Source organism: Jaculus jaculus, chromosome 19 (genome assembly GCF_020740685.1).
Source record: "Jaculus jaculus isolate mJacJac1 chromosome 19, mJacJac1.mat.Y.cur, whole genome shotgun sequence".
NCBI lineage: Eukaryota > Metazoa > Chordata > Mammalia > Rodentia > Dipodidae > Jaculus > Jaculus jaculus.
Window position 1 is genome coordinate 37,901,592 of NC_059120.1, and position 22,366 is coordinate 37,923,957.

Here is a 22,366-nt window from a genome sequence, read left to right on the forward strand (position 1 = left end):
GAGACCCTACCCACCCTCCGCTCCCCCCCCAATATATATATCTTTTTCTTTTTTTCTTTTTCGTTTTCGTTTTCTTTCTTTCTTTCTTTCTTTCTCTCTCTCTCTCTCTCTCTCTCTCTCTCTCTCTCTCTATATATATATATATATATATATATATATATATATATATATATATATACACACACACACACACACATACATACATACATTAAGAACAAGAAAAAGAAAAAAAATAAATTTGGGGTAGGGGAAGTTGCTCAGCGGTAAAGGACACTTGTTTAGAAATATCTGTCCCTGGGGGCTGTTACCCATGTAAAGCCAGACACATAATGTGGTGCGTGCATCTGGGGATCATTTGCAATGGCAGGAGGCCCACAATTTCTCTCTCTCTCTTGCTCGCTCTCTAGTAGTTATTTACAGTTTATTTTTTGTAAAAATTTACAGAAATTTTTTTTAAAAAGAAATCTCTATTCCAAAAAGGGTAACATTGCATCCTCTTCAATAGCTTTTGGGTAACATCAATAGGCTTTGACCTTTCTTGGGGATTCCTAATTTGGCTCTTTTCCACCTCTTTACCTCTCTTAAGAGACACTGATTTAATTCGCCATGGACCTTAACTCCTTGTTTTATAGCAATTACATTCAGCAGCTTGAACTTCATGAAGAGATAAATAGCTTTTTATGGGTCTGAAGAGATTGCTTGGTGGTTGAAGGCACTTGCTTACAAAAAACCTCAAGGCCCAGATTTGATTTCCAAGTTCCCACATAAAGCCAGATGCACAAATTGCTACAAGCATTCATTTGCAGGGTCTAGAGGCCCTGGTGTGTCCATTCTCATTCATTCATATTCCCTCTCTTTCTCCCTCTGCTTGCAAATAATAAAAATCTGTTTTAAAACAATGGGCTAGAAATCTGGGTTTCGTGGTGCACACCTTTCATCCCCGCGCTTGGGAGGCAGAGGTAGGAGGATTGCTGTGATTTCCAGGCTACCCTGAGACTACATAGTGAATTCCAGGTCAGCCTGGGCTAGAGTGAGACCCTACCTCAGAAAAACAAAACAAAAAAGATGGGCTGGAGAGATGCCTCAGTGGTTAAGGTGCTTGCCTGCAATGCCTAACGACTTCGGTTCTGTTCCCCTGTGTCCACATAAAGCCAAATGCACAAGGTGGCGCAAGCATCTGGAGTTCATTTGCAGTGGCTAGAGGCCCTGGTACATCCATTCTTTTTTGCTCCCTCTCTTTGTTCTGGCAAATAAATGCAATATTAAAAAAAAAAAAAAAAAAAGAGCTGCAGCTTTTCAGATTACATGTTGTGAGATAGAATGATTACTCAACAGGTAAGACTATTTCCCATGCAAGCATGAGGGCCTAAGTGGGCCTGAGGCCCCCCATAGTCAATTTCCTAGCACCCACACAAATATCTGAGTATAGTCACACACATTTATAACTCCAGTCCTGTGGGGAGCAGAGACCCAGGCTTGAAAACATGACAGCCAGTTATGGTGGCACACCCCCTTAATCCCAGCACTCAGGAAGCAGAGGTAGGAGGATTGCCGTGAGTTCAAGGCCAGCCTGAGACTCCATAGTGGATTTCAGAACAGTGTTACCCCCTTCATTCATGCCATCTATCTGGGCACACACACACATTGTAAGTGCACTATTTCAGAAATACACACCAATGCATTTTTGTCTTTCTACGATGTCAGCATTTATTGAATAATATAAATCCACAAGATACAGTGGTTTCTTTAGCTGGAATTTGCCAGTGGTCCCACTTTCCGTGATAGTCCTTTGGCTAAGCCAAACACATGTTGTTTATTTTTAAATATTTTTATTTATTTCAGAGTGAAAGGGGAAGAGAGAATGGCACATCAGGGCCTCTTGCCACTGCAAGCGAATTCCAGACATAAGTGCCAGTTTATACATCTGGCTTTATGTGGGTACTGGGGAATTGAACCTGGGCCAGCAGGCTTTGCAAGCAAGTGCCTTTAACCAGTGAATCATCTCCTTAGGCCTGAAACACAGGTTCTTTTATTCTGGTCTCAATTGCTAATATTAACTCTCAAATCATGTATTACATATCACACAGGAAATCTGTCTATATATGTGTATATATGTAGGTTACAGAATGACCGCCAACAATTACAGGGCAAAGGTGGACAAGAGATGCAAGAGACAGAAATGCAAATACGGTCTCTCTGGAGGCCTGTCAAAGGAGCTGAACAGGCAGAAGGATGGACAACATGCCCAGACTAAAGAACGGGAGGATGGACGGACGGCAGTTTGGGTAGGCTACGTAGCCTGGGTAGCCTGGTGATGGAGCCTGGGACAGAACAGCCCACACACGGGGTAGTCAGTGAGATGACAGAGGGTGGGGTTTCCATAAAAGTGCGCTCTCTATGGGCTCCTGCTGTGAGAGTTACACCCTTTCTTTGATCTGGTTTGTTTGATAAGTTCTCAAGCCTGTTTTTGTTGTTGTTGTTGTTTCTGATAAAAATTTAGAATATCTATATAGTCCCAATTAACTTTGATAAACTGATACAGTGGCACCCTTTCGATTCCTAGGAATATGCCATTTATCAGTTTGTGCCACATGAGTGGTGCCAGACAGATGCCATTCATATGTCATGTAACCTCCAGGTCAGAGTCCTCCTCCATCCTCAAAATGGAGTCCAATTCTGCTTGTAAAATGGAGTCTCTCCGGGCAAAGCGGTCTCAAAAGCCAGTTTTACACGCTACTTTGTGCAGGTCCCAGCCTGATCTCAACACTACCTGATGACAGTTTTGAATACTTATACAATTTCTATGGAAACATACAATGAGTCAAAATCTGCACAAGCCAAATTTATACAATGTTTCAAAATGCATAGTGATATTCTCCACTTACAAAGCAAGGGCACAGGAATTATCTGTAATGCAGCCAACAGTGGAAGACAGTCTGATGGCAGCAGCTTTTCAGGTTTTTCATGTTTGGTAAGTGTCCTGTCAGGAACAATGAGCTCAAGGCCTAGGTGTAAAAGGATTTACCAGACAAGAATTGGCATAATAATTTTACTAAACAGGAAGGGCATGGTGGCACCCACCTTTAATCCCAGCACTTGGAAGGCAGGGTAGGAGGATTGCCATGAGTTCGAGGCCAGCCAGAACCATCTGTAGCAGACAGCTCCAGGTTCATTGAGGTAAACTTCCAGACCAGGCACAGTTATGGAGGAAGGGATATTTATTGAAGCTTACAGATCCAGGGGAAGTTCCATAAATGGCAGAAGAAGCTGGCCTGCCTTCACAGGACCAAGCAGAGAGAGAGAGAGAAGCACAAGCCTAAAGCCACACAGCACAGCACACATCAGGAACTCCAGCTAGGCACACTTTGCATATCTTTAGATTGAAATCTGAAACCCACCACCACACCTTAAGATCCACCCAGTGACACTGCCTCTAGCCAGGTGGCTGCAGGTGCAAACTACAAACAAGTAAAACACTGAATATATTGGGGGCCATCTATTCAAACCACCACACCATCTTAGGAAGGGAAGTGATTATTTTGAGCTGTAAGTCCAGAGGGCAGAGAGCCCATCATGGTAGGAAAGGAATGGCAGGCTGGAGCAGGAGTAGAGCTGGCCACATTGTATTTCCAGTCAGGAAGCAGAGGGCAAACAGGAGCAGGGCTGGTCTACAAAGCCTCAAGGCCTGTCCCCAGTGACCCACTTCCTCCAGCAGGGCTCCACCTCCTAAGGTTCCACAACCTTCCCAAACAGCCACCAGCTGGACCTATGGGAATCACATTTCATTCAAAGCACAACAGATTATCATATCATAAATTAGTCTAGATTGTAGTAAGTAATTGTAACTTCTTATCCCTTGGGCCTTTTGGTCAAACACAAGTCGTATTGTGAGCTGTTGTCTTCATTGATGGAGAGAAGTCTATTGCCTTTCTCCTCTCCACGGCAGGTCCTCCCTTGTTCAATGAGGTATCCATTTATTTTCTCATGCTATCAATGGAGTACACAGTTTCAAGGCCTTGGATTTCTCTCCAGTCAACATTCTTGGATGGAAAAGTGTACTATGTAATGTCACAAATTATTTCTTCCAGGGAACTTTTGAAGCTGTGATCTTGAAATCCTCTTCAGCTCAAGTATTTAAGGATTCATGACTCTCCCTGAAAACCAGAGGGAACTAAAGGGTTAATGACTATTCCTAAGACTAAAAGGCCTTGAAGAAACATCGGAGACAATTCAGTCCCAGACAAGCCTGACAACTCCCTTTGCAAACTTCCCTTAACTCAGAAAGCCTTGAAGGAACAGAAATCATCTGGGATATCCTCCCTAGACAATTTTGCTGAAAAAATCTTATTCTGAACAAGGACACAAATAAATACAGTTCCTTATCTACGTCCCTTGGACCTGCCTCTGGTCTGGTCTGTTTTTCTTAGGATCCTCCTTATAAGCTTGAACCCTAGTTTAGCTCAGTGCTTTGGCTCCCATCCCACAGGAAAGTTGCAGCCCCCGCTGTGCGTCAATAAAGTCTCTGTCTGTTGAGATCAAGCCCAGTGTTTTCCTTTGCTTTTATATTTCACTTTCCTTACAATTCCCACTCGTGGTAGAGCCTGTGATTCAGGATGGCTAGCATGGAAGTCTTTGTTTTGTTCATTGACCAACACAACTCTAGCATAATTTCTAAGAGTTAGAGGAGACTGTGAATGTTAAATTCTGTTGTCAGTTTAATCAGAATAGTAATGAAGGGCTGGAGAGATGGCTTAGCAGTTAAGCGCTTGCCTGTGATGCCTAAGGACCCCAATTCGAGACTCGATTCCCCAGGACCCATGTTAGCCAGATGTACAAGGGGGTGTACACATCAGGTGTTCATTTGCAGTGGCTGGAGGCCCTGGCGCGCCCATTCTCTCTCTGTCTATCTGTCACTCTCAAATAAATAAATAAAAATAAACAAAATATTTTTTAAAAAAGGAATGCAGTGAGAGGCATGGGGGTGGTGTGTGTGTGTGTGTGTGTGTGTGTGTGTGTGTGTGTGGGAGAGAGAGAGAGAGAGAGAGAGAGAGAGAGAGAGAGAGAGAGAGAGAACGTGTGTGAGCACATCTTGAGGCAAGATTAACCGAACAAGGAAGTCCCTCCTCCCGTCCGCTGAGGGCCATGTTCAAGGCGGCTCCAGGAGAACACCAGGACTCGTCTCCCTTTGTCCTGCTGCCCTCGAGTGTGTCCTTCTTCCCTGGCTGCTCACAACCATGTGTGTGCTACTTCCCATTCATTTGTCCTTGACTGAGAGGCCACCAAGTCCCTTGACTCTCCAGCCTGTGTCTGGCCTTGAGGACTGAGCACTTGTCTGGTTCCACACCTGCCCAGCTGGTAGGACTCCTGAGCCTGCATCCTGCCGTCGGGAGTCAGCAGAGTCCGCCAGGCTGAACCTGGGGAGGAGGTGACCCCGCTGGAAAGCCTGGAGCCGACATCGGTAGACGGCAGACACCTGTGCAGGAGTGCAATGCATGACTTATTTAGTTAACAACTATCCCATTTTTCTTTTCTTTTTTTCTTTTTTTAGGTAGGGTCTCCCTCTAACCCAGGCAAACCTGGAATTCATTATGTAGTCTCAGGGTGGCCTCGAACTCGTGGCCATCCTCCTATCCCTGCCTCCTGAGTGCTGGGATTAAAGGTGTGCGCTACCATGCCCAGCAAGAGCCAGTCTGGATGCTTGGCCAGGTCAAGCCTCTACATTCTACCCCATGCTGAGGGCGATAGAAGCAAGCGCAGCGGAGAGGGAGTCTAAAGCCATCCCACACTACCTCCACCAAGTACGTGCCAACTTATATCCCCAATGACTGGGTCACATGTTGGGCAGAGGTTTCCACTTGTAATTCTATGGCTATTGTGCCTACCCCAGGGACAAATATAACTGCTATGCCCAGTTCTCGGCGCCCCCAGTGACCACCAAGGAGAACCACACACGTATGCAAGGGCAAGGAGCTTTATTTCGGGCTTAAGCTCGGTCTCTTGACTTCACCAGCGCAGTGGATCCGTACAAGAGCCCCAAGCAGCAGGAGGGCAGGGCTTTTACAGGGATTTGAACAAAGAAGGGGACGGGTACATGATTGGTTGATTTAAACAGTAACTGCACTTGTACTCTTCTGATTGGCTTAGGATTTTGGCAGGCAAAGTTGGCAGGCAGGGGCTAGGGGAATTAAACTTATCTATGACTACAGGAATGTATGGCGTAAGCAGTTTGTGGTTTTTCCAGCAACTGAAACCCACCCTTACCAGAAAATAAAAACTTAGACCTTGCCGGGAAACAGAAACTTCGGCCTACTGAGGACTCTGAAGCCTGTCATGGCGTCCATCTGGTTCCGGAATCCTTCATAACCGTCTGATGAAACCACCAGGTGGCACAAGCAGCTTGATCGTGGCTTTGCTGCCAATAGTGTATCACAACATCCCAATTATGCGGCCATAATGAGAGAGTGGTTAGGACTCGCTCGGGTATGGATGGATGTCCCCAAGTACATCATTCTGTCTGCTGAGTGGGGGAGTAGGGCCATCCAAATCTGCCACATACCCCAATACGGCCTGGGGGAAGTGAGCTGGTGGGTTTAGTACCTGTAAGTGGGCAGCATTCCACTGTGTGTTCTTTTATTCTGCGTTGTGACATTACAGAACATGACTGGCATCCACTCTACCTCCCAATGACGACTGTCCCTCTAGTGCTGTTCCATACACAGTGGTCAATGCCTGCTCATCATACATAAAGACTTTCCATCCATTCTCACCCATTGTTCACCACATGTTTGAACGAAGGAGGGGCTTCCATCTATCCCCACCCATTGTATACTGCATGTCCCAATGGGGGCCTTCCATCTATCCCCACCCATTGTATACTGTAAGTCCCAATGGGGGGCTTCCATCCATCCCCACACATTGTATACTGCATGTCCCAATGGAGGGCTTCCATCCATCCCCACACATTGTATACTGCATGTCCCAATGGAGGGCTTCCATCCATCCCCACACATTGTATACCACATGGCCCAATGGAGGGCTTCCATCCATCCCCACACATTGTATACCACATGGCCCAATGGGGAGGCATTGTCATGGTTCTTCAATAAGAAGGCTTCAATCCACTGCCTCTTTGGTCCCATCACCAGCAAGATTTGTGTTCCATCACTGCTAAGCAATCCAGTTGTCAGAAGTGACTGGGGCTATGGGCCATGATAGTCCTCCTGCGGCATGGGGGAAGCTCTGTACAGATGCAGCATCAAGTTACATTGTGGACCTGTGCAAAAGTGTGAGCCCAAGAGACTAAACATTGGCCTGGGCTATCCTAGTTGGAATGAGAGCCGTTATGGATACCACTAAAGGTAAATCTTTGCCATTAGGCAATACGCATGCCACGTGTTTTGTCTTGTGTTAGGATGTATGCAGAAATAGCTTTTATCCCAGCTGATGGCACCATACTTTCGCCCCTCGTATGATAGTAGAGGGGGACGTCTTCCACCAGCAGGGGAGGTATTGGCCAAGCAGGAGCCACCACAGTGCAGGGCTTTTTTTGTTTATTTTTATTTGAGAGTGACAGACAGAGAAAGAGGTAGAGAGAGAGAGAATGGGTGCACCAGGGCTTCCAGCCACTGCAAACGAACTCCAGAAGCATGTGTCCCCTTGTGCATCTGGCTAATGTGGGTCCTGGGGAATCCTCGAACTGGCATCCTTAGGCTTCACAGGCAAGCGCTTAACCACTAAGCCGTCTCTCCAGCTGCACAGTGTGCTTTATTTTTTTGTTTGTTTGTTTTTGTTTTTCGAGGTAGGGTCTCACTCTGGTCTAGGCTGACCTGGAATTAACTCTGTCATCTCAGGGTGGCCTTGAACTCATGGCAATCCTCCTACCTCTGCCTCCCAAGTGCTGGGATTAAAGGCGTGCGCCACCACACCCGGCCATAGTGTGTTTTAGAACAGCAGAACTGGTTGTTGGTAATTCTCACCTGCTTCTATTGGCCATGTCATAATATTGGGGCATAAGTGTCTATTATGGGCTAGTCCTGCCCTCCATGGTTCTAATAATACCAGCACTCAGTGCTGTGGGGGCCAATAATATGAAATGGTTCTCTCCTACCTGCATAGCAGCTTCTCTGGTTGGTTTCAAAACGACCCAACAGACATACCCACAGAACAACCTGTCCAGGAGACCCTTTCTATCTTCCCGGCTTGTTCATTTAATAGCTGCCAACCTCACCCTGTGGGTGCTGGAGTGTGAAGTTTCATTTTCACGAGACCATTAAAGCTTTCAGCCACACCTACTTCCTGGGGCCCATAGGGCACACGTAACATCCATTGGCTACCGTGTTTCTTGGCCCATGATTGGGTGTCCTTCCCAACAAAGGCCAAACTTCAGTCATTTTGGACCTCCATCGCATCCCATAATGTAAGGCTTGGACGGTTGTAGACTGGGCTGGCATAGCAATGGGATAGGCAAAGCCTCATCTGGTGGCTGCATGGACTACAGTGAGGAGGGACCTCAAACCAGTAGCAGAGGACAGCGGGAGCGACATGGCCCGTCTGCCAGGCAGAGAGGGCTCCAAAGCTTGTTTCACATGGTCATCCTGTGCTCTGGGTGGGGCCTCTGCCCTGCACACCATGGACCTCGTGACACAACTAATCTTGCACCCTCCGCCATGAGCTGTGGTCCCCGTTCTCCTGCAACGTGCCGCAGAGTCTTGATTCCAGCTTGCCCGTTTTCCCATGTCACCAGGGTCCTATTGGGAGTTGAATAACCTGCACCTGTGCCAGAGCGTCTGCTGCATCATAACCAGAGGACAGGTTGGGTTTGCACCCTGAAACATGGTAAATGGGAGTCTCCTTCTGGGGGACCTATCTCCCATAATTTCTACCACATATCTTTTGCCCCACAAGAGTTGTCTCCCTATTTCACAGCCCTAGGAAGCTCACTGGGGCAGCCACAGGGTCAAACCACGATACACGGCCCAGCTAGCCATATATATTTCCACTGGGGCATCTTCCTGATAGCTCATAACTCTGCCCATTGACTGGACCATCCTTATCCCAACTCATGCCAAAAAGTTTCTGTAGAAGACTAGAAGTAACTGCCACCCAAGTGGATGGGTTCCCTTTGCAGGAACCATCCATATCCCAGGCCTCCTGGGGAGGGGGTCCCCAAACCCTGTATATATGGGCCTGGGGTTTGTGATTTTTTTCGGGACATAGATCATTCTGGCCCTCATCCTTAGTGACATATGTCACAGGTCCAAGTACTACCTGCAACTCTTGGGCCGTGGACTAGAGGACAAATATGCCAGTTGGTTGAAGTAAGGACCCCACTTAGTCAAGGTGGGGGCTCGAGCAATTCCTGAAGAAGGGTTAGTCCTCAGTGTTTGGATGCCACCCTCAACTGGATAGAGGTCTGTACCTCACAGGTTAGTGTCTAGTGACAGACTGCACTGCTGCACAGACCACAGCCAGTTGCCTATCAGTTCTTCATCCCCTTCCATAGTTGAGAGCAGAATCCTATAGGGACTGGCTTCCTCCCTTGGGACAGCCATAGCCCCCAACTACATGGACACTTCGTTGGAAGGGGTCATGTGGCTCTACTACCATTAAAGTTTGTGTCTGGACCACAAAGCATTTGGCTGCCTTGAATGAAGCTTCTATGTCCCCCAAGACTCCCCCTTCTTTGTCAGGTGGTATCAGGGCTGTACTGTCTGATCTAAATGGGGTACCCCAACAAAGCCCACAAAGAAACCTGCAATTGTTTCACAGTTTCCTGCCTGAGTATGTCTGTACTGGCCTCAGGCTATGACCAGATAACACCTAAGAACTTGACAGACAACCAGGATCTTGGCAGTCACCACCCACCGTGTTGAATAGGCTGATGGGAGAAGCAGAAGTAAGCATTATGTCATCAACAGAATGAGGTACATGAGCGGATGTTGGGTGCTCCCACCGGCCAGGTCCTGGGCTACCAGACCATGACATATTGTGAGACTATGTAGCTAGCCTTGGGGGAGGACGACTGAAGTCCACTGTCTGTCTGCCCACGTAAAAGCGAATTGATCGTGGCTCTAGGTGCAATGTCAGTGGGAAAAAAAAGGGCATTAGTTAAATCCAGGACATAATAAGTTTCCAGTTCGTGGGTCAAGTGGCCCACGATGCTTGTGATATCCAGTACTGGAGGGTGCATCGGTGGTGTGACTGTTCGGTCCTCAGTAACCCACAATTGCTCTCCAGGAATCATCAGGCTTCTGGACAGGTCATTCTGTGGAGGTGCAGAGGCTAGGGACAGGCCTGATGATACCTGCTGCTTCCAGTTCAGAATGGTAGCCCCACTTTCTGCATGTCCTCCTGGCAGTCAATATTGCCTTGCAGTCACCAGTTGGGAGATCTGTGGTAATTGCCCCGGGGCATGGGGTGGATGCCTGCACCACCATTTTCATGGAGGTGAGAGTCCCCTCCCACTGTGGTAAATTGCAAGCCTTGCAGGACACCCACTCCCAGGATGTAATCAGCTATGGGTGACACGCACACAGTGTAGCAATGAGGTGGGAGTCATCCTAGTTCTAAAGTCAAAGGGATTTGCCTGGCCTTTATCTTCTGTCCCCCATATCCTTTTACAGTGACCACCGGGCTGCTAAATTTGGAAGGATTTCCAAAGATAAAGGTAGTGTCTGCAACAATGTCAACAAGTACAGTTACCCCTTTGGGCGTTCTGTAGAGTCCAATAGTCAATTCCACAAGGCCTGTGGTCACTAAGGTTCCCCATAGTCTGAATGCCTTGGCCAGTGCCCTAGTCGGGAAGGCAGCCAGCCAGATTTACCTGTCGTGCTTGTAGAAATGTGGGCAGTGGGGCACACTGCTGTTTGGGAGACAATTCCTTCCATAAGGCCAACAGCACATGCAACGGCTGGCCATCCAGTTTGGCCTCATCATGTCCAGCAGCCAAAAGGTCAAACCATAACTGCCTGCAAATCACTTTTGTCTGTTCACCTGCCTGTACCTTGGGGAATCTAATTACTGGTTTTCCATCTTTCTTCCCCTTTTGTGGTTCTGGGCCACACATTTGATTGGCCATACCTGCTTGCCTTTGACATCTTTGACTTTGACACATCTCAGATGGGCCAGGGCTGTGGCCACCACAGCATTAAAGATGGAGCTAAGAGTGCCAAAAGTGACACAAATGTCCCAGAGGGCCCAGACACCAACATCATATCCTTCATCCGAGAGGTAAACCTTTCCTCATCTGGGCTCCTATAATTCAGCCGCATGTCCATCTCCTGGATCCATTGCACCAGGTCCATTACCGCCCTATTCCAACACGCCGTCAGCATTCTCCCAGAGTACTCCTATAGCTGACATCGGCCAGTTGCCAAGGACTGCGTCTGTGCATCAGGAGCTATAGGGTACACTTCCTGTAATATATCTCTTAAGGATGGGATATTAGTAATCCTGGCCATCTTTGCTGTTTCTTCAGGGGTCAGCTGTGTATTATCAGCTTCATCACCCCATAAATGCAGTAGCTAGGTAAGAATCGTCTCCCCCAGCTGCTGTTTGCATTTTGGGTCAGCGCTTACAATTCCATGGCCATATGTGCTGTTTGCCAGGTGATTTGGCTCCTTGGATTCAGCCCAGGACCTGTTCCTTCTTCAACCTCTGGCTGGGGTCAGACCTCCTGTGATGGCATCTCCCTCAAAGTCCTCTTCTAAGGGTGGCCCTTGCAACTTGCTCTCAGCCTCCTAGTGTCCTTCAGTTCCAGCTCCTTTGCCCACAGTGCCAGCAGTGGCTCCTGCAACTCTTGGCCATCCTGTTGGACTTGTTTCAATACAAACAGAAACAGCCATACCCTGGTTGTCTCCCAATGGGTCAGTGGGATTCCTCCCTCCAATTTTGTCAGGGCCTTTTCCACTTTAACAGGACTAGGATTGATGGCTCCCTAATCCTCAGGGGGAGCCCAGTCCATCAGGTAGGCCACCACTAGATATCTGGGGACCATGTGTCTGCAGGGGGTTTCCCACCAGACATGTGGAGTGCGCCTGTGCCTCTGCCTCCCAAGTGCTGGGATTAAAGGCATGTGCCACTGTGCCTTGCTACAGTTCAATATTTCAACCTTATTTATTTGCTATTTATGAGAGAGCGAGACATAATGGGCACACCAGGGCCTCCTGCCATGCAGGTGAGCTCCAGACACATGTGCCTCTCTGGCTTTATGTAGGTTCTCGGTACCCAAGTCTCAGCAGTCAGGCTTGGCAGGCAAGTGCCTTTAACCACTGAGCCATCTCTCCAGCCTCAAATTCAATTTTTATCTTTCTCAGTGTCTTCATTTGAGGGACAGAGGCAGCTCAGTCCAGAATATGTATCATCCGTCCCCATGTTACTCAGGTACATTTTCCCATGTACCCATGCCATAAATATACCTTTATCATCACTCCTTTGGGGAAAATTTTCTTTTTTAACAAATATTGGGGCTGATGCAATAGTGGCATGTCTGTTATGGGGGAAACCAACTGCTCTCTAATTGGACTGGAGGCCTGCTCCATGAGAGGGAATACTTCCCTGATACTGAAAACTTGGTCAAATGGCTATGGCTGGGGCAATCATGAGCCCTCAGGGACTAATGCCTGCTGTTGTCTGATTAAATACATGTAGTATGTCCAACAAACTGCCATCTAAGCCCTTCCCCCTTTGTTTGTTTTTTCAAGGTAGGGTTTCACTCTACCCCAGGCTGACCTGGAATATGCAGTCTCAGGCTGGTCTCCAACTCACAATGATCTTTCTACCTCTGCTTCCTAAATGCTGGGATTAAAGTCATATACCACTATGCCTGGCTTTAAAAAAAAAAAAAAACCTTTAAAAAATTACTGTGGGGGGCTGGAGAGATGGTTCAGTGGTTAAGTGCTTGCCTGTGAAGCCTAAGGACCCTGGTTCAAGGCTTGATTCCCCAGGACCCACGTTAGCCAGATGCACAAGGGGGCACAAGTGTCTGGAGTTTGTTTGCAGTGGCTGGAAGCCCTGGCATGCCCATTCCCTCTCTATCTGTCTCTTTCTCTCCCTCTCTCTCTGTCACTTCAAATAAATAAAAAATGAACAAAAAATTACTTAAAAAAAATTACTGTGGGGTTTAATCCCAGCACTTGAGAGGCAGAGGTAGGAGGATTGCCATGAGTTTGAGGCTATCCTGAGAATACATAGTATGTTCCATGTCAGCCTGGGCCAGAGTGAGACCCTACCAGTAAAAACAAAACAAAACAATTACTTATTTATTTGAGAAAGACAGAGGGAGGGAGAGAGAGAGAGGAAGAGATAGAGAGTGGGAATGTCAGATCCTGCAGCCACTGTATATGAACTCCAGACACATGTACCTCCTTGTGCATCTGGCTTATGTAGGTACTGGGGAATCAAACCTGAGTCCTTAGATTTCATAACAAAATAAAGGCATTGGGAAAACAAGAACAATCCAACCCTGAGTTCCAGATGGAAAAAAAATAATTAAGATCAGGGACCTAAAATTAATGAATTGGAAACTAAGAAAACAGTTAAGAAAATTGTCAAAACAAAGAGCTGATTCTTTGAAAAAATAAACAAGATTGATAAACCCCTGAATATTTGATCAAACAAAAAAAAACAGGAGTCTCAACAAAATTAAAAATGAAGGAGAGGTCATAACAGACACCAATGAAATTGGAAGAATCATTGGGACATTTTCAAAACTTCACAACATTGGAAAACCTGCAATAAATGGATGAAGTCCTAGACACATTCTACCTGCCTAAACTAAACTCAGAGCAGATAAATCTCCTAAGCAAACCTTTTGCAACCACCAAGACTGAAAATGTAATCAAAAACATTACCCAAAAGAAAAGGTCCAGGACCTGATGGATTCTCAGCCAAATTCTACCAAATCTTCATTGAAGAATTTAAACATTTTTTGTTTTTGGTTTTTCGAGGTAGGGTCTCACTCTGGTACAGGCTGACCTGGAATTAACTATGTAGTCTCAGGGTGGCCTTGAACTCTCCAGTGATCCTCCTACCTCTGCCTCCCAAGTGCTGGGATTAAAGGTGTGCGCCACCACGCCCGGCTCTTGTTTTGTTTTTTTTAAGGTAGGGTCTCACTCTAACACAGGCTGATCTGGAATTCATTATGTACTCTCAGGGTGGCCTCAAACTCACAATTCTCCTAGCTCTGCCTCCCGAATGCTGGGATTAAAGGCATGCACCACCAGGCCTGGCTTAAACCATTTTTTTTTTTAATCAAGCTTTTTGTTTGTTGTTTTTTTGTGTGTGTGTTTTGAGGTAGGGTCTCACTGTAGTACCAGGCTGACCTGGAATTCACTCTGTATTCTCAGGGTGACCTTGAACTCACAGCAATCCTCCTACCTCTGCCTCCTGAGGGCTGGAATTAAAGCTGTATGCCACCACACCTAGTTTATCAAACTTTTTTTTTTTTGTTTTTTGGTTTTTCAAGGTAGGGTCTCACTGTAGCTCAGGCTCTCCTGGAATTCACTATGGAGTCTCAGGGTGGCCTCGAACTCACGGTGATCCTCCTACCTCTGCCTCCCAAGTGCTGGGATTAAAGGTGTGTGCCACCATGCCTGGCTTCAAACTTTTTTTTTTTTTCAAACTTTTTAATATAATTGGAGAACAGGGAATTCTCTCCAAATCTTTCTATAAAGCTAGCATCACCCCAATACCAAAGCCAGACAGAGATACAACAAAAAAGAAAACTATAGGCTTATATTCCTGATGAACTTGGATGCAAAAATCTTAACAAAATCCTTGCAAACTGAGTTCAACCCTTTAAAAGCATTATCTACCTCAATCAAGTAGGCTTCATCTCAAGGATACAGGGATGGCTCAACATGTGGAAATCAATTAACATAATGTACCACATAAATAATCTTAATTTTTAAAAATTTATTTGAGATTCAGTATGTGTGTAAATGGTCATGTCAGGGCCTTTAGCCACTGCAAAAGTACTCCAGATGTATGCACCCCCTTGTATATCTGGCTTATGTAGGTACTGAGGAATCTAATCACAGTCCTTAGGCTTTTGCAGGCAAACGCCTTAACCACTAAGCCACCTCTCCAGCCTCACATAAGTATTTTTTTCTTTTCTTTTCTTTCCTTTTTTTTTTTTTTTTTTTTTGTTGTTGTTGTTGTTTTGTTTTGTTTTTTTGAGGTAGGGTCTCACTCTAGCCCAAGCTCTATGCCCAGCTCCACATAAGTAATCCTAAGCACAAGAACCATATGATCATTTCAGTCAATGCAGAGAAGGCCTTCAACAAAATTCAATACCACTTCATGAGCCAGGGGTGGTGGTGCACACCTTTAATCCCAGCACTCTGGAGGCAGAGGTAGGAGGATCACTGTGAGTTCGAGGCCACCCTGAGACTACATAGTGAATTCCAGGTCAGCCTGGACCAGAGTGAGACCCTACCTTGAATGACAAAAACAATACAAAACAAAACAAAAATTACAATACCACTTCATGATCAAAACTGGAGAGGCTAGGCATGGAGGGATTATATCTTAACACAATAAAGGCTATATACAAAGCTCAAATCAAACTTAATGGGAAAAAACTCAAGGAGTTCCCATTAAGACTGAGAACAAGCCGGGCGTGGTGGCGCACGCCTTTAATCCCAGCACTCGGGAGGCAGAGGTAGGAGGATCGCTGAGAGTTCGAGGCCACCCTGAGACTACATAGTGAATTCCAGGTCAGCCTGAGCCAGAGTGAGACCCTACCTCGAAAAACCAAAAAAAAAAAAAAAAAAAAAAAGACTGAGAACAAGACAAGGGGTGCCCACTCTCACCACTGCTCTTCAACACAGTACTAGACCTCCTAGCCCAAGCAGTAAGACAGGAGAAAGAAAGAAAAGGGATATAAATTGGAAAGAAAGCAGTCAAACTAGCCCTATTTGTAAATTACATGACACTGTACATAAGTGACCCAAAAGACTCTACCTAAAACTTCTAAAGGTGATAAATTCCTTCAGAAAAATGGCAGGATAAAAAAAAATTCACAAAAATCAATAGCCTTCCTATGTGCAAAAGACAAATATACAGAAAAAGACATCAGTGAGACTGTCCTTTTTAAAGTAGTCACACAAAAAAAATCAATATACCTTGGAATAGCACTAACCAAAGAAGAGAAAGACCTATATAAGGAAGACAAGAAAACACTCAAGAAAGAAACTGAAGAAGACATGGGAAGGCGGAAAGACCTTCCATGCTCATATTGTGAAAATGGCAGTTCTAGGTGTCGCTGGGAGCTGGTGATATGGAAGATGAGCAGCTTTCAGACCTGGATTCCAACATGGAGGTGGTACCCAGCAATAGACGGCTGCAAGTTCTGAAAGCAGCAGGAGCGGAAGACGCTAGAGGCTATCCCAGAGAACAGCAGCAGCCCCTGCCCGTGTCACATAAGACTGTTCAAGTGTGGATTCAGGGCAAGAGAGTTTTTCTGATTCAAATGAAGATTGCTCTCTTTGGAAACACAAGAGGCAGGAATGCCTTAATTCCCCCAAACCAGAGCCTTTCCAGTTTGGCCAGAACATTCTGAAACCAGCTGCTGCTGGAGAAAAGAAGAGGAACAACATATGGGGTGCTATGCTGCAGGAACAAAATCAAGATACAGTAGCCACTGAGCATGGCATCTTGGGGATGGAGGGCGATATTGACAAAAGCAGGCAATCTGAATCCTGAAACTATATGCTTGCCAAGAAACTTAAGAGGGAATATCAAGAGTGTACAGAAGAATTAGACAGGGCTGGAGAGATGGCTTAGCAGTTAAGCGCTTGCCTGTGAAGCCTAAGGACTCCGGTTCGAGGCTCAATTCCCCAGGACCCACGTTAGTCAGATGCACAAGGGGGCCCTGGCGTGCTCATTCTCTCTCACTCTCTCTCTCTGCCTTTCTCGCTCTGCCTGTTGCTCTCAAATAAATAAAAATAAACAAAAAAATTAAAAAATAAGAATTAGACAAAGAGCTAGGTGAATATACGCTTGGTGACAGAAAACCAAAAATCAAATGAAGAAGAGAATAGGCAAGGGCATCTCAAACAGAAACACCTCGTCAAGGACAGTCTAGGGGACAGACTAGAAGTGAACTATAAAGGTTGATTTGAGATCAGAGGAAAATTCTCAAGAGAAAGTGGCTGATGAAATTTCTTTCAGGTTACAGGAAAGATCTGATAGCCTGAGTAGTGAGAAGAATCGGGAACAAAAAGGCAATTGAACTTCTGATGGAAACCGTGGAAGTCGAACAGAATGGCGTACTTTTTATAATGAATGGTAGTCAGAGAGCACCAGGTAGAGCTTTCCTGAATCTGTTGAAATTATCAGTGAAGAACAGATTAAGGACATTTTCTACATTGAAAATCAAAAGGAATACTAAAGTAAAAAAGCTGCCAGAAAGAGAACACAGCTATTGGAGAGAGAGAAAAAAAGTGAAACAAGTTACAAAAAGTCTGAATTTTCACGAGGAGGAGGATACAGTATGAAAGACTTTTGCAAATGAAACAAACGAGGCCTTGACCTCTCTGGATGAACCATAGCAAGGCCACGGGGAAGCCAAGTTAGATGTCAAGAAAGCCATTGAGGTTGATCATGCTCAAGATTTGGACATCCTTTAACTACATTTTGAGGAATAAGCCTTCCTAACATAACATTGTGATTATCTCTACTGAAGTTGCTATACTTTGCTCCGAATGTGAAGAAGGAAGAGCTGTTTCTTCCAAGTAAAAAGTAACGTGTGTGGGAAGACTAGTGCCGATAGAAAGAATTAAACATGGCTCATGTCTGGCAAGTAGACAGCATAGGGTTACTTTCTCAGTCTCTTGCATGTGCTGATCATTGTAAGTAGTACTAGTTGATGATCACTGTTGGCCAGTTCATTATAACATGCCATTCAAAAGTTCTTTTCTGAGCCGGGTGTGGTGGCTCACGCTTTTAAACCCAGCACTTGGGAGGCAGAGGTAGGAGGATCACCATGAGTTTGAGGCCATCCTGAGACTACATAGTGAATTCCAGATCAGCCTGGACTACAGTGAAACCCTACCTCAAAACAAACCAAAACATAATAAGATTTTTTCTGATTTAACTTTGTGGTTACTTATGCTTTGGATTAGAAACATTCCACTAAAACATCCATTACTAGGATGCATTCAAAAAAAAAAAAAAAAAAGGAGTGCTGGGCGTGGTGGCTCATGCCTTTAATCTCAGCACTTGGGAGGCAGAGGTAGGAGGATCACCATGAGTTCAAGGCCACCCTGAGACTACATAGTGAATTCCAGGTCAGCCTGGGCTACAGTAAGACCCTACCTAGAAAAACCAAAAAAAAAAAAAAAAAAAAAGGCAATTCTACCAAAAGCAATATACAGATTAAATGCAATACCAATGAAAATCCTAGCATCAGGCTGGAGAGATGGCTTAGTGGTTAAGGCACTTGCCTGCAAAGCTTAATGATCTGGGTTAAATTTTCCACTACCCACATAAAGCCAGATGCATAGTGGTGAATGCATCTGGAGTTTGTTTACAGTGGTAGGAAGCCTTAGTGTACCCATTCTCCCTCCCTCCCTCCCTCCCTTCCCCCCCCCCCTCCTTTCTATCTCTCTCTGCTTGCAAACAAATTTTAAAAAAATTTATTTTTTGAGGGAGAATTTCACTCTAGTACAGGCTGATGTGGAATTCACTGTGTAGTCTTAGGGCAGCTGTAGCAGACAGCTTCAGGTTTACTGAGATGAACTTTCAGACCAGACACAGTTATGGAGGAAGGTATATTTATTGAAGCCTACAGATCCAGGAGAAGTTCCATAAATGGCAGAAGAAGCTGGCCTGCCTTCACAGGACCAAGCAGAGAGAGAAGTATAAGCCAAAAGCCACACAGCACAACACACTTCAGGAACTCCAGCTAGGCACACTGTGCATATCTTTAGATTGAAATCTGAAACCCACCACCACACCTTAAGAGCCACCCAGTGATATTGCCTCCAGCCAGGTAACTGCAAATGCAATCTGCAAATAATAAAGAACTGAATATATTGTGGGCCATCTATTCACACTACCACAGTGGCCTTGAACTCATGGTGATCCTTCTACCTCTCCCTTCCAAATCCTGGGATTAAAGACATGTGCCGCCAGGCCCAGCATGAATAAAAATATTTTAAAACAGAATTTTTAAATCCCAGCATCATTCTTCACAGACAGAAAGTATTCTTAAAATTCATGTGCAACAACACACGGCCCCAGATACCCAAAAATATCCTCAGCAAAGGAAACAGCTCTGGAGGTATTGCCATACCTGATCTAAGCTATAGTGCAAAGCCATAGTAACAAAAACAGCATGGAACTAGCATTAGAAACAGACATATAAACCAATGGAACAGAATTGAAGACCTGGACCTTAGTTCAAATAACTAGAGCTACTTGGTTTTTAATAAAGGAGACAACAATGTAGACTGGAGAAAAGACAGCATCTTCAACAAAGGGTGTTGCACAAATTAGATAACCACATGGAGAAAAATGAAACTAGACCTGCTCCTTTTACCATGCACAAAAATCAACTCCAAATGGATTAAAGACCCACATATAAGTCTAGAAACTCTCACTGGATGAAAAAATAGAGGGAATTCTTCATGATATAGGAGTGATAAAAGACTTCCTGAACAATATCCCAGTAACCCATGAAATTAAACGACCACTCACTCACCCAGTGGGATCTCATGAAACCAAAAACCTTTTGTACAAACAAACACCATGAACAGAGCCAACAGAATGGGAGAAAATCTTTGCCAGCTATATCACTAACAGAGGACTAATATCTAGAATCTACACAGAACTCAAACTAAGCAACAACAACAACAAAAAAATCCACTCAAAAAATGGGGTTTAGAACTGATGAGGCAATTCTCAAAGGAAGACATACAAATGATTGCCAAGGCCCTTGGTTTCCCACCAGGAATAGGTGGTAAGACCCTACTGCTAAAGATTCCACATACTTGGGCTGCAAAGCCACTGAGAAATCCTACAGGAACTAAAGATAACCTCCTCCATGTAGACCAACTGACAGAAAGGTGAAAGAAGCCATTCTGCATGCAGTTCAATGGGAGAAAGAGAAAACACCAGTGAAGATACTCAACAGTGGACACTGCAAGCCTTATATTTGGCCAGCTAGGGACTTCAGGTTAAGATGGCAGTGTAGGTACCATGCCAAAGAAGCCTGGGGGGGGGGGAGACCAAAAAAACTCAGTAAAATACACACTTTTACTAAAAAGTGAGGTATATAGGAAATTGAAGCAGCAGCAAAGAAGTAGGAGAGATCCAGAGCACCAGAGCCCGCACAGGCCGGCAAAAGCGGCCCCTGGCAGCTCCACCAACCACGGCAGCAGTGCACCAGAAAGCCGCCAGGCTCAGCTCCAGCCGCAGGAAAAGCCAGGTGCGGGCGCTTCCCCTCACACCGCGCTCTCCGCAACTCGGGAAACGTGAGGGGAGAGCGGCAGCGAGCAGCGGAGGAGCAGACTGTGAGGTAGAAGGACACTTGGAGCAGAAAGAGAACCAGAGCAGCTGCGGCTCCTTCCCCTCCCCTACCGCCTGAGCCCAGCTCCGGCGAACAGAGCAGCGGTCCCGGGACCCGGCCACGCCAACTTGAGCCGACAGCGGGACCCAAGCAGGAGCAGAGTCTGGGAGCAACATCAGCGGCTCCAGCACCGGTACCAGCGGCCCCAGCAGCAGCAGACCCAGCAGCAGCAGCTTCAGTGGCAGCAGCGGCAGTGGGTCCAGAAGTGGCAGCTACAGCAGCAGCAGCAGCAGAGGCAGCAGCAGCGGTGGGCCCAGCAGCAGCAGCTTCAGCTGCTGACAGACCCAGCAGAGGCACCTTTAGCAGTAGCAGTTCCAGCAGCAGGGGTGCTGATCTACAGGGCCACAGTTGCCAGGCTTAGTTTGCCCCGCAGGAAAAGCCAGTGCCAGCTCCAGAAATCAGAACAGCAGCCCGACAACCCAGGCAGCAACTTGACTGAGACCAAAATCATCCAAGGTAACTGGGTGTGGTGGTTTGATTCAGGTGTCCCCCATAAACTTAGGCGTTCTGAATGCTAGGTTCCCAGCTGATGCATATTTGGGAATTAATGCCTCCTGGAGGGAGTGTATTGTTGGGGGCGGGCTTATGGGTATTAAAGCCAGTTTCCCCTTGCCAGTGTTTGGCACACCCTCCTGTTGCTGTGGTCCATCTTATGTTGGCCAGGGGGTGATGCCCACCTTCTGCTCATGCCTTCGATTTCCCCTGCCATCGTGGAGCTTCCCCTCGAGCCTGTAAGCCAAATAAACCTCTTTTTCCCAGAAGCTGCTCTTGGTTGGGTGATTTCTACCAGCAATGCGAACCGGACTGCAACAGTAAAGTGGTACCGAGGAGTGGGATTGCTGCTAGACACCTGACTATGTGGCTTTGGTCTTTTGGAGCTGATTTTCAAGAGGAATGTGGAAGGATTTGAAACCTTGGCCTAAGAGATGCCTTGCAGTGCTGTAAGTACAGCTTGATGGTCTATCCTGGTCAGAGCTGAAAGACCTAAAGGCAGTAACAACTATGGACTGTGAGGTTTGGCTTATGAGGGTGAGAAAGAGCTGTGCCTGGACTGGGCTAGCAGTTTGTGTGAGAAGCTTGCTCTTGTGCCCATGTCCTGAGAAATTGTGCAGGGTTGCTTTGCGTAGAAATGAACTGGTGTGTGCAGAGGGATATGGCACAGAAAGAAAAATCTTTGGGTGAACTCTTGCCTGTTCAGCTGCAACTGAGAGATTACAACATTTGAGACTGGGCTAGCTGACCTGTGCTGGGGCAACAAGAAGAATATAGACTCTTTTGAAGGGGCCTGAGTGCTCAAGGAGTGTCCTGTTCTTCAAAGTCTGCTTTATTCCCCCCTGGATTAACAAATTGGCACCTACCTGGTATCGTGGAGTATAAGAAATGCTGGAAAGAGGGTCATTGAGTTTGCAACACGGTCTTGTGTTTTGGAAACGGCCATGGGCAGTGTGAAGCGGGTTTGCTGGTTACCTGCATAGAGACCCCATGGGGCCATGAGGATGAACCGTGGCTTGCAGTGGAGACCCAGTGGAGATGCCGGGACCATGAGATGGCTGCCGAGGAGCTGCCGGCCCCAATGAAGTTTTCCAGGACTGTGAGTAGCCTAGCTGGAGGGGCGGAATTGGAATGCCAGAGACTTGTTGCTGGTTAGAATTATCGGACTTGAAGATTTGTCACTGGCTAGAGTTGCTGGACTTGAAGCTACAGAGTTTGAAATTTGCCCTGGTTGTTTCAAATCTTGCATTGGTTGAATGTTTCTTTAATATGCCCAATGCCATCTTTTGCGGTGTGAATATT

At 46.1% G+C, this 22,366-nt stretch overlaps 1 pseudogene; it reads left to right on the forward strand.

The window, feature by feature from the left end:
- The first annotated feature begins 2,126 nt into the window (after positions 1-2,126).
- LOC101614810 lies at positions 2,127-17,630 on the forward strand (annotated as a pseudogene).
- The last annotated feature ends 4,736 nt before the right edge of the window (positions 17,631-22,366 follow it).